Source organism: Canis lupus, chromosome 2 (genome assembly GCF_048164855.1).
Source record: "Canis lupus baileyi chromosome 2, mCanLup2.hap1, whole genome shotgun sequence".
In the NCBI taxonomy this organism is placed as follows: Eukaryota; Metazoa; Chordata; class Mammalia; order Carnivora; family Canidae; genus Canis; species Canis lupus.
In genome coordinates, this window is record NC_132839.1 from 3,166,634 (window position 1) to 3,175,207 (window position 8,574).

The 8,574-nt window shown below is 44.2% G+C and overlaps 1 long non-coding RNA gene across 1 annotated transcript; it reads right to left on the reverse strand.

Annotated features, from left to right (window-relative positions):
- Positions 1-348: 348 nt before the first annotated feature.
- On the reverse strand, positions 349-7,736 carry LOC140609760 (uncharacterized). Its single transcript, XR_012011494.1, has 2 exons — positions 7,529-7,736; positions 349-2,566 (listed from the first exon to the last, which is right to left on the reverse strand). It is a non-coding gene; the product is annotated as an uncharacterized lncRNA (long non-coding RNA).
- Positions 7,737-8,574: the final 838 nt, after the last annotated feature.

The following is an 8,574-nucleotide window of genomic DNA, read 5'->3' on the forward strand; positions in this document are numbered from 1 at the left end:
TACTTGTATTAGAAAAGCTTTATAATTCTCCACAGTCTTAACTTAGACTTATTCCACAAACATCTTTAATAATAAAATATAATGATTCATTATTTCCTTATATGGTAATTGCATTCCTTAAAGTCTTAACTCCAGTGAAAGAATGTAAAATAAAGACCTCTGAGAACCCATTACACATATCAAACCATCTGTGGGTTAAATCCCACACATGTTCTACTACATATATGATTTCCTCCAAAACTGCTTTATCTTTAATGTGAGCAATAGTCTAACAATTTGTTATCTGAATCTTAAATCCCTGGTGGACTGCAAGCAGAAAACTGTAAGGAAAAAGAATTTAGGAAACTGTGCTCTGCCCTGGATCCTTTATTTTTTTTTAATTCAAATTCAATTAAACAACATGTAGTATATCATTAGTTTCAGATGTAGTTTTCAATAATTCATCAGTTGTCATCACATCACATGCCCTCCTTAATGCCCATCACCCAGTCACCCCATCCCTCCACCGGCCTCCCCTTCCACTACACCTTGTTCCCATTTCACAGAGTTAGGAGTCTCCCATGTTTTGTCACCCTCTCTAATTTTTTCTCACTCATTTTCCCTCCTTTCCCCTATAATCCCTTTCACTGTTTCTTATATTCCCTGTATGAGTGAAACCATATAATGATTGTCCTTCACCAATTGACTTAACTTCACTCGGCATCATACCCACCAGCTCCAACCACGTCGAAGAAAATGGTGGGTATTCATCGTTTCTAATGGCTGAGGAATATCCCACTGTATACATAGACTACATCTTCCTTATCCATTCATCTTTCGATGGACACTGAGGCTCCTTCCACAGTTTGGCTATTGTGGACTTTGCTGCTAGAAACATCGGGGGGCAGGTGTCCCGGCGTTTCACTGCATCTGTATCTTTGGGGTAAATCCCCAGCAGTGCAATTGCTGGGTCGTAGGGCAGGTCTATTTTTAACTCTTTGAGGAACCTCCACACAGTTTTCCAGAGTGGCTGCACCAGCTCCCATTCCCACCAACAGTGCAAGAGAGTTCCCCTTTCTCCTCATCCTCACCAACATTTGTTTCCTGCCCTAGGTCCTTTAAATTGTTCCTGTCCATTAAAACATATGCTTTGTACATAAACGGCCAAAGTCATTGACAGTCACTTATATTGAATGAGACTGCCTTCTGTTGACCATTTCTCATCTACTGGATTTGTATCTTTTTAATTTTTTGAGTACAGCTGACATACATGTTACATTAATTTAAGGCATATAACATAGTGGTTCAAACCTTAGGCTGGGCTTACCACAGGCATAGCTATTGTCTGTCACTGTATGACCCAGCCACTTGGCCATAGAAAAGGAGGAAATCTTGCCATTTGCAACAACGTGGATTGACCTAAGGGGTATAACGCTAAGTGAGATAGATCAGATCGAGAAAGACACATATTAGATGATCTCACTCATATGCGGAATCTAAAAAAAAAAACAAAACAAATGACTGAACAAACAGCAGAATCTGCTTTTGCATCTTTCTGGCTCTGTGTCCTGATACCCATGTCTAGTTGCCCTGATGCTTCTGAGCGTCTTCTGGCTTAACCATTAACTCTGTCTCTTCTCCCCCTCTCTCTTACACACACATATACCCATGCCCGTAGTCACACACATGCATGCACACACACACTTTTGCTGTTTCCTCGTCCTGACTGTAGTTTCACAGGACCTACAGCAGTCGCAATACCCTTTTCTCCCATCGTTTCCCAGGAGGGGACAATGGATTATAGCAGAGAGAAATGTGCTTCACATACATATGTATTTGTATATTCCCCATGTATGTGTACATACATAGATGCACATATGCTACAAAAACTAGTATGACTTGAGTTTTATGCTACAGGTTTTGTGTCTGCTCTTACCATTGACCTTGCCTTCATGAATCACAGACACCTAGAACAATTCAGTATAAGGACAAACAAATCTGGACAACATTCATGGTGACCAGCATTAGTGCTATGCATGTTGTGCTGTGGCAAGCAAAGTGCCTTTTAAAAAACAAAAAAAAAACAAAAACCTGAGCAATTGTTACAGGTCAGCTCAAATTAATGTCATCCTCACTGACTTATTTGTTAAAGACAACGTACACTGGGTGCTTTGGCCCAGGAGACCTCCTCTGAAGACATGAAATACTATTTTCAAACTCGCCACCGTGCTCGGCATGGGCACTGGCTAACTCGTAGCTGGCATCCCGTTTAACATACAAACACTAGAAAATGTACCAGGAGAACGATCACATGATATGAGCTCAGCCCAATTATTAGTTTGCGAACCTATCCACAAATTGCAGCTTGTCATTCCACACAATTGAGATGGAAATCTCAGCTTGAGCAAGTAACTTCATGCTTCCACAGTACAATTTAGGATGTGATGGAACTGTGACAAGACACGTGCTTAAGGGCACAGACTTCACTTCAACAGAAAAGGCAGGGAGTGGTTTCGGGAAGGGACCAGAAGCAACATTTGCCATGTGATCAAGGTGGGAAGTAGTATTTCTCTGTCGAAGCATAAGTCTGTGGAAAGAACAAAAGAAGGTAATGAAATATGTCATCTCCTTCAGAAAGGTGTCTAGCACAAGCAGTTGCATACCTAGAAGTTTTTGATAGTTGGCAATTCAGTTACCTTAAACTGCATAAATTAAACATCTCTGTGACTTGTCGGGATTTTCTAAGTGGACAAAGGACGAGATGCAGCACATGATGTGCACCTCATTATAAGACTGCACATTTTCCTGAAAACCAGTTCAGTTCCTGCTCCCCTAGGTGTGTGCTGCCCTCCCTGTATCACCATCCATTCTCCCCCCAGCCTGCCACATGCACTCGTCTTCCTTGTGTGCTTTACCTTTTCCCTTTTCTTCCCCTTTCACCTTCAAGGCCCCATGACTTTGAAAACTCCCCTTCTCCTTCGGAACTTCCTCTGTGTTATACTATTTACTGAGCACTGACCAGGTGCTGGGCTTTGCCTACCGCGGCCCGTTGATACCGGCAACAACATTAGGAGATAGACGCTTCATTTATGTCCATTTTACGGATGAGGAAACAAAGCCTTCAAAGGAACAAGTAATTTGCTTAAAATGATACAGCTGCTAAGTTGCAGAACTGAGATTTGAACCCATCCCTGTCGAATTCCAGAGCTCTTGGCCCTTGCCCCAGGCTCTGCTGTATTTAGCGATGAATTAAGTCCAGCCGAGGTACATCCCTGAGCACATGTCAAGTGGAAGTCAGGAGACCCCGATCTGGTGGCCAGATCCCGCGGGGAGATGAGCCCCCGGGCCTGGGGTGCAGGGGGTGGGGGAGCCCGGCCTGCAGGTGCTGCTCCCCGGAGAGTGCGGTGCCCCTGGTGCCCGGGAGACCACGAAAAATCCAGAGCTCCCAGTGGATAAGCTGCAGCAGAGAGGTGCTCCTGGGGGACAGAAGCCTTCCTTTCCCCTTCCAACGGCTCACACGGCCTGGTCACCCTGTGCCAGGGCCTAATGCAGAGAGCGGCAGCAGGGCGAAGGGAACTCTCTGCTGCACCTGTCAGGCTGTGCGGCCCACGCTCAGACTCTGGTTCATCCTTTTTTAAAGATTTTATTTATTCGTGAGACAGAGAGAGAGAGAGAGAGAGAGAGAGAGAGAGAGGCAGAGATCCAGGCAGAGGGAGAAGCAGGCTCCATGCAAGGAGCCCGAAGTGGGACTCAATCCTGAGACCCCAGGGTCACACCCTGGGCCCCCCAGGGCCGAACACAGTGGCTCTTGAATTACTATACCCTTTCAGCTTACAATCTGGCCCAACGATGTAGACAAACTATATACAAAGCATCACATAACTGCCAGGACACATTAAAAAACCCAGGAAGGTATGCATGTCACTCCTGAGCTCTAGTGTATGGGAAATAACAAATACGATCTCTTTAAGTACATTTCAATCCAGTTCTGAATTCCACTGCAGTCACTACGGTGGCTTCTCCTTTCTCTAGGGCTCTGCAAGCACCTTTTGCTGTGCTGTAGCACCCAGGGGGTGGCGGGTGTCTGCGCCCCCTCCTCCTGAGAAGCCTGTTCCCACCACCCCCAACCCTGCCTCCCTCCAGACCAGCCTCTCTTGCCTTCAGAGTCCCTGGTGTTACAGAAGACAGACACCACCACTGACTTCACGCAGCGTCTGCTTTTAGCTCTATGAAAACACTCGGAAGAACAGAAAATACTAAGGAGCTGTCTACCCACTTAGAAAAAAAAACTTGGGAAAAGCAAATCAAAATTAACATTTTAATACACTCTCTTGTCACACACATACAATGCTTATGATTTCAGAACAATCTATTATTCAAGAAAAAACAAAGTGTGAAATAGCAAACGCGCCCGTGTAGTAGCAAGCCCCACCATGTGCCTGCTGTGAGCTGCCCTGACTAGCTCATCAGCCCCTGAGGGCTGGGCCCTGAATCCAGAATATTCCTCCCGCTGTGCCATGAAAAAAAAAGGGGGGGCATATGAGAAACTTCATTCATGGTCTCACCTGTTCATTTGTGACACTTATTGAGAAGAGAAAAACTCTTGTCTATTGTTTTAATCATCATTCCTGTTTTCAGGATGTAGAAATCACTACTTTCTCTAGGGCTCCATGCTCCCAAACCACAGTATTACTGGTGTTCCTGTCAACATTTCCGATTCCCTGCCACTCTCCTCAAAGCAGAACCGAGGCAGCCTGAAACCCAACTTAATTTCCTGTGCTGGTTTCAAGGTCCTTGGAGATAATGAATGTGTTATTTGATTTATATAGTAAATGTTATTTGCCAGCATGATTTGTGCTCTTGAGACCCTGGGTACATTGTCGAGTTTGTGCGGCGTTTAGAGTGTTGCCTTGAGAGCCTCTCGTTAGGAAGCGTCTTGGGAAAGGAGGCTTATGATCTGCAAAACAGAACCAGGGCCACCTCTGAAAGGCAGGTGGGAGGACTTCTCGTGCTGTCGTGAGCACCGAGAAATCACTTTCCAAGGAACTGCCTGTGGTTTTGCATCTCTGATATGCCGTCTCAAGTGCTAAATGAGATGTTGAAGTGTTCGTGCTGTGGGTTTGGTCTCTACTAGAGATGACTTGCTGTTGCATCCCAAGGACAACTGGGAATAATAATAATAATAATAGATCCCTGGGTGGCTCAGCGGTTTAGCTCCGCCTTCAGCCCAGGGCCTAATCCTGGAGACCCGGGATTGAGTCCCACGTCGGGCTCCCTGCATGGGGCCTGCTTCTCCCTCTGCCTATGTCTCTGCCTCTCTCTCTCTCTCTCTGGGACTCTCATGAATAAATAAATAATTTTTAAAAAATAATAACAACTACTGCTGCTGCTCCACCTCAGGGCTGGGAAATGGGACCACAGAGCATTACGGGAAACAAAACCACAGTCCGGATGCTTTGGGCATCTTAGTACACCACAAACAAGGTCAAGATCATAATCCAGAGAGGTTGCTTTTTCTACCTAGTTTTCATATTCTGAAAACTTCTCCCCTCAAATCATGAGAAATACCACTAAGAAAAGGGGGGTAGACGATCTACTTTGTCACTCACCAGATTCTCAAATCCTTTCATCTACCACATACATTACCTTAAGGGATATTCCAAAAAAATAGTTTCTCATAAAAAGAGATACCCATGAAAACAATTTTCTTTAATTTATCCTCATATAACAGAAAATATAACCACTCAAAGTACCAGCCTAGTGCCTCGGTGTATGTGTGTGTTTGTGTGTGTGTGTGTGTATATATATATATGCAGTCCAAAAGAAAATTAATATTGCTGTAAGACTTCTCAAACAATCATGTACAAAGAAATTTTATTTTCTTGATAACAAGCAAACGCATCATGATCAGCAACACTGGAGTCCTCTCTTCACATTCTTTTTTTCCCCTAATAGAACAGTGCCCCTCATAATAAGTTTTGTTCCCTCCTACCATCCCTCAGCGGCACCCAGGAAAAATAGTAAATTAAAGTTTGTGCCCATGAATTACTAAGATCTTTTCAACCTCTCTGAGGCAAAGAGATTTATGTGATGAAACCAATAGCTTTTTGCAACCTGTCTTACTTACAGTGTGCATTGTCTGCACAATAAGCTATGTCTTCCTTTCTTCCTCTATGTTAGCTAGCCTCTAAAGGTCACAAAAGCTAAATCCAAATATAATGACATCCAGTAACATCTCTATTGCCAAGAGACTACTAGCCGGCTCTAATGCAATCCATTCGTTAATGCAGAGTAGCATTTCTCTTAGCATTTATTATGCTCTTGTGCATAGACTCAGATCACTTTATGTTTGCTCTAAAGAATAAGCCATTCTGAACTAAAAGAAAATGAAGGTGTTAATGATGATGATGATGATCATCATCATCATCATCATAAAACTGGGTTTGACTTTGCTGCTGTTTTAGCTGGAGTAAGAAATCTCAGAGAAAAAAAAAATTACCCAGCAGATGACTTTGCTTTAATCCGAAGAGCCAAACCTTATATGTAGATAAAATATATTTATTCCCGTGGAAGTAGATATTACCTTACATAAAACTCTAAATTGAATTCCCAATAGGGCTATTAGTCTAGGTGCTCATTAACCTGTAGAAGCCCAGAAATCCCTAGACCTGAAAGTCCACTGGAGTCATCCCACTGGCACCAGGAATCACTAGAGAACAGCGTTGGAGTTCTCTCCCCAAGCTTAAGAAAAAAGGGAGGGAGTTGTCTTTGGGAGTTGTCTTTCTTGATATAATTTCCCTCCCCCCCCATTATGAAACCAGTAATTCCTTCTATTCTCTGTGCACCCCAACCCCTTGAGAGGACTGTGCCTTGTTGGCTGAGTTCTCCCAAGGACTAAAACTAACTGTAATCACTTTGTACAGTATATTATTGGAAACCCCATAATGGCATAATGCAAATGGAAAACCTTCTTCTTTCCACTCTTCATATAAAAATTTCCTTTCGTCAAACAAAAATTAAAAACAACCCACTTCCCTTTCCAAAGGGGACTCTTTAGTAGTAAAATGGAAAGATTCCGGCCGTCCTTTGCTGCAGCAACTCCCACGCCTACCTAATTTAATGACACTGTAGAGCTCTAGTAGTTGCCCTCCTCAGATAACACATTAAAGTGTAGCTCTGGGTGAGAAATAACCTGACATCAAAGACTCTCAAGAAAAACACATTCATTAGACATGAAAACAGCAAGAGAGGAGAGCTCAAGTTTGCCCTCGAAAGAAACGTGAAGTGTCAAGATTCTGAGGTCACACTAAATCCTAGAAAGCCACGAAAGACCTTCTATATTTGATAATGCTGCTTTGGTGTGAAGAAGCTGAGTACTTATAAAATTATGTCACATTTAACCCGAATCACAGGCTGTGGTCTTCACTGAACACCTGCGCTTGAGTTCCAACCCATCATGTCCCCTGAGGAGAAATGAAAACTGCGACATCTGCTAATGATGTGACTTTCAATCCTGCCACGGAAGGGAGAACTAATGCAACAAATCTACCTCTATGGAGAAAAAGAAGCCGCTTAAATAATTCCAAGCTTCTGAAGGGTCTAGGAGATAAAGCAGACTGAGATGAATGAATTCGCTGTTTCCTTAACTTAGTGTAGAGGAGGCAGGTGGACTCAGAGCCAAGGATCCTAGTTTTTATTCCCATTTATACTTCTGGCTCATTAAAACATCCAAGAGCAACCAACTCATTGTCGCTTGTCTTGGTTTTCCATTTATTAAATTCTAGAATGCATGATGTTGTGGTGGGTTCCGAGTCACTCAGTCCTTCCAACAGGCCCAGGAGGCCCTATTCTGACCATCATAAGTCTCTAAATAGCACGTAGAAGATCCAAATATGAAACTGGTGTTTTAGCTAAACTGGTACTCTGGCTCATAGGTGCAGGTCAGGGTTGCCACAGTGGAATTTGCATGAGATCTGGGAGTGGGGTGTAGCAGTGGGCATTAAGGTCAGATGAAGCCTCGAAAACTCATGCACTCTGCTGATGACTTGATGGCTCACCTTGTTGAGTTAGGCAGCAGCTACTTGGGCCGGCAGCCCTCCCTCCAAATTTCTCATTTTTTTCTGAGCACATAGGCAGCTCTGCAGCAAGATCCTTCTGCAGATTTTCTCCATGATCCCAGCTAGATATAGGGTGAGACTAATGTGGGTCCCAGCTTTCCATCCAGCTTGCTCTCTCCACTGCCTGCCTGGGGCCTACGGTGGTTTCAGCCTACCCCTGTTGCAGAAGCAAGAGCTCGCCTCAGTGCTCTCGTCAAAATATTTGGGTCCCTCACTAAATCTACAAGTTGAAATCGTAGTCCCCAAAGCTGATGTTTTGAGGACGTGAGGCACTTGGGAGGTGATCAGGTCAGGAAGGCCCTCAGTAGGTCGTTCAGAGCCATTGCAGAAGTCCAGACGGAAGCTCACCGTGGGAGGCACAGTGAGAAGGCAACGGCTCTGAACCAAGGAGAGGGTACTGGTCAGAGCACACCCACGCAGGGGCCTTGGCCTGGGCTTCCCGACCTCCAGAACTCTGACGAATAAACGTCTGGCTTTG